Here is a 4,394-nt window from a genome sequence, read left to right as displayed (position 1 = left end):
CAAAATTATTGACTATTACCCCATAAACTTCATAGTTGATTTGAGATCCTTTGTGGGAACCAATTTGGCAAGGGCAATGACTGTCAACTGTGTTTTTTTTTTATAATGTATTAATTTGACTCTTTCTGCATTGTGTCTGTTTTCTTTTCTCTGTATTCAAAGTCTATTATTTGATTTTCTCTAAAGATAACTATGCAATAACTTCATGCAAATATACCTTTAAATTACTAAGCTTTTGGTGAACAAACACAGAAACAGAAAATAAAGGAAAAAATCTACTGTACATTCTTTTTTTTAATTTGGGTATGAAACCTTTTTTTATTTTCTTTTAACATCTGAAACACTGTAGGTGCTATTTACAATTATGTATTTAACAATTTCACCTCTGCAAAATAATTTTCTTTGGGACATTTACCTAGCAACAAAGTTATGATGTTTAATCTACAGAAATCTGTCTATTGAAGCATAGCTTAATTCAATATCTAGCCCAGAAAGTATTTAGGTTTAAACCTTGGATTTACTATGTCATTATGGTCTCTTCATCACTATCAATAAGAACCTGTACAATTCAAATAAATAGAGAGTTCTACAGAGAAAAAAATGTTTTCAAACGAGTTTCAAAATCTTACATTTGAAGAGAAATATGGGAGCTGTGATGAAAAAAAAAAGAACACTGTCAGGTTGTAGCATGCTGGGCAGATGAAAACAACATCCACTGCAATGGATAAAAATCATAACATGGAGGGTTTGGGCCCAAGGATTTAACCCAGATAATTACATAATGTAAGAAAGAAGATATAAAAAAGTCTAGAAACAACAAAAAGATATTTTGAAAACTGATACCTCAACCTGATATGCAGGCTTGATACTTCCCGGAGATAATCATCTTCATCCTCCGCTGGTTCTCAGAAATATGTCACACTATGAAGAAAGATGCAAAGAAGCTTAATTTGCTCAAAATTAAATTTTAAAAATTATTTATGTCTGTTACACGGGAAAGCACAATATATATTTCTTGAATGAAATGATTTATTTTAGGGAATTAAGTGACTTCTGGTTGCTATTTGTTTCCTAGGTTTCTATCAACACTGGCCAAATCACCCTAGTGGGGCGAGGGTTGAGCACTTTTATCCTGAGGCCTTTGTAGTAGGTAGCCTTTCAACAGATAGGACTAGATCATCAGCAGAAGGAGTTAGAGCAGGCTGCCCATGCCGGATGCTTTGTCTCATGGCTTATTACCTTGAGAACTTGCTTGGCTAGCTTTGAAGAGATCCGAAGTTTACATAAACCCTAATAGCCTAATTTCATTGTTAAAGTTGGACAGGATAGAGGTGATCTCTGGGGCCTGAATAAACTGGTTACAGAAATGAGGATTACTATTTGGGTTCTTGTGGGGATGGCAAAGACACTCTCAAATCTTTGGGTCAAAATAGTCTTGGTCTCAGAAATACAGTTTGCTCCAGGGCTCCCTGAGGGGAAATAACTCTCCAGGAGAGTTTGGAGTATGGCAACTATGTGTTAAGTACATGTTTCTTAGGTCAAGGAATGTTTTTAAGGCAATTATATGACATCTTTTTGTAAAAGGAAGAGACTGGGGAATTATACATATCTCACAAGGATTGGATGATGACAATTTAATAGCTTTTGCAAGTGCTTTCAAAAGTGTCCAAGATACAGGATGTCCAGCTGCAAGATTTTTGTTATTGTTATTAATAGCTAAGATTTTTAATGAATGAAAGAATTTTGAAAATGGGCTATAAAAGGAAAATATACCTCTAGTATAATTTTTATAAAAGAGGGATGAAATACAATACCTGGATTAGACCCTTGGCTTTATATATAATCAGAAAAATAGTGAAAATAATATTATCCTGAAAAATAATAGATTTTATGAAAAAGAAAAATTACTGGGGAAATAATAGTAGCACAGAACATCCATATTGCATCCAGGAGATCCCTTTGTTCTGTGTAAACAGCTGGCCTTTCATTCATTTGCAGATCTTGGACTAGAGAGGTGTTTATTATGCAATTATTTAAAAATGACCAGGTTTTTAAAAATTCAATTGACTTTCTACTGGTGGACACCACCCAGCATCATTAAAGTCTCCCCTCCTGCAGTTGTAATTTCAATGTCTCCCAATGAGCCCGAACAGCTGCAGGAGCTCTTCATCAGAGATTTGAACTTTGAAACAACTATGGGAGTCTGAGGAGCAACGGGGACGCTCACAGACTGTGTGTTGATGAGAGATCCGAACACCAAGCGCTGCTGAGGCTTTGGATCAGCGGAGGAGGTGGATGCAGCCATGAATGCAAGGCCGCACGAGGCGGATGGAAGAATTGTGGAACCAGACAGCCTGTCTCAAGAGAAGATTCTCAAAGACCTGGTGCCCACTAAACTGTGAAAAAGATTTTAGTCCGTGGTGTTAAAGAAGACAATGGAGAATATCAGCTAAAAAATTATTTTGAACAGTATGGGCAAATGGAAATGATTAAAATCAGGACTCACTAAGGCAGTGGCAAGAAGAGAGGTTTTGCTTTTGTAACATTTTATGACCATGACTCTGTAGACAAGATTGTCACTCAGAAATACCATACTGTGAATGGCCACAGCTGTGAAGGAAAGCCCTATCTAAGCAAGAGATGGCCAGTGCTTCGTCCAGCCAAAGAGGTCAAAGTGGTTCTAGAAACTTTGAAGGTGGTTGTAGAGGTGATTTTAGTGGGAATGACAATTTTGTTCATAGAGGAAATCTCAGTGGTCAAGGTGGCTTTGGTGGCAGCCACGATGGTGATCGATATGGTGGCAGCGGGGATGACTATAATGGATTTAGTAATGATGGAAGCAATTTGGGAGGTGGCGGAAGCTACAATGATTTTGACAATTACAACAATCAGTCTTCAAATTTGGGGCCTATGAAAGGAGGAAACTTTGGAGGCAGAAGCTCGGGCCCCTATTGTGGTGGAGGCCAATACTTTGCCAAACCACAAAACCAAGGTGGCTATGGCGGTTCCAGCAGTTGCAGTAACTCTATCAGTAGCAGAAGGTTTTAATTACTTCCAGGAAACAAAGCTTAGCAGGAGAGGAGAACCAGAGAAGTGACAGGGAAGCTACAGGTTACAACAGATTGTGAACTAAGCCAGGCACAGTGGTGACAGGGCCTGGCGGCCACAAGAAGACATGTGTTAGACCAGTGGTCAGCAAACTGCGGCTTGCGAGCCACATGCGGCTCGCGAGCCGCGGTTTGCTGCTCTGTTGACTAATGAGTTTGCCGACCAATGTAGTTAGACAATACTCATGTTACTGGGCAAAAACTCAAGGACTGTATATGTGACTAATTGTATAACAGGTTATTTTAGTTTCTGTTCTGTGGAAAGTGTAAAGCATTCCTACAAAGGTTTTTAATGTATATATATATATATATATATATATATATATATATATATATATACTTTTTCACCCATGCTGTTGACTGCTAAATGTAATAGTATGATCATGATGCTGAATAAATGGTTTTTTAAAAATGTGCTATGTAAAGTTAGTCTTTTCTGAAGTCATATTGGTAAATTACCCCAACAGTATGAAGTTAGAATTCCTTTAGGGTAATTCCATTTGAAATTTATTTACAACCTAGTTGGGCACAGAAGCCATTGTCTTCAGGATCCTTGGTGTAGTTGAACTGGCAGTGGCTGTGTTGTGACCTGGAATTCACCATTAATAGGGTCACCCAAGTAGAGTCATGGAGTTTATTTGGTTATTAATGATTGTTGGCACATCCTGTGCAATATAGCTAAATTGAATTATGGTACCAGATAAAATTATAGATGGGAATGAACAAGTGTATCATCTATTATCACATGTAATCAATAAACACATTAATATCCTCTTGAAAAAATTCAATTGAGGTGTCTTAGATTTCATTAGTTAAGGCAAACATTTATTGAATGTTCATCACATGCTGGCAATCTGTTAGCTTTTGAGGACTCAAAGATGAATATGATATTGCCTTTGCTTGGGAGAAGTAACCCATTGACTAATGAGTTCATTAAAAGAACATGTGGTGCCTGGTAAGTACTTATACATTATAAAACAAAACAAAATCTTTAGGTTTTCTATAGTAAACATTTAATTTTAAATTCTAAAAGAGAAATCAATAACTCTTTTATAAAAATAATATTTTCTCTCTATAGGAAAAACATTCTTATTTTGGAATTACAGTAGGTCTAGAAAAAGAAGTCTTGGGTAAAAGGGACCTAGAAAAGTTATGTTTTGGGAGGGACAGCAGTAGGAAGTAGGTACTAGTATGTGCAACTTTGAGATGTTTTGAAATATTTTGAGAGCTATGAGGGCAAGGAGATTAGTCTTCAGGTCAGAACTGTGAAGTTAGAAGTAAACAGCT

At 36.8% G+C, this 4,394-nt stretch overlaps 1 pseudogene across 1 annotated transcript; it reads left to right on the top strand.

Moving 5' to 3' along the window:
* Positions 1 to 1,914: 1,914 nt before the first annotated feature.
* On the top strand, positions 1,915 to 3,229 carry LOC307105545 (heterogeneous nuclear ribonucleoprotein A1-like; annotated as a pseudogene). The gene has a single exon. The product of its transcript is annotated as a heterogeneous nuclear ribonucleoprotein A1-like (transcript).
* The last annotated feature ends 1,165 nt before the right edge of the window (positions 3,230 to 4,394 follow it).

The sequence above is a fragment of the Cnephaeus nilssonii genome, assembly GCF_951640355.1.
Source record: "Cnephaeus nilssonii genome assembly, chromosome: 9".
Classification (NCBI taxonomy): Eukaryota; Metazoa; Chordata; class Mammalia; order Chiroptera; family Vespertilionidae; genus Cnephaeus; species Cnephaeus nilssonii.
Note: the sequence above shows the minus strand (reverse complement) of the source record. Positions and strands in the feature narration are given on the sequence as shown.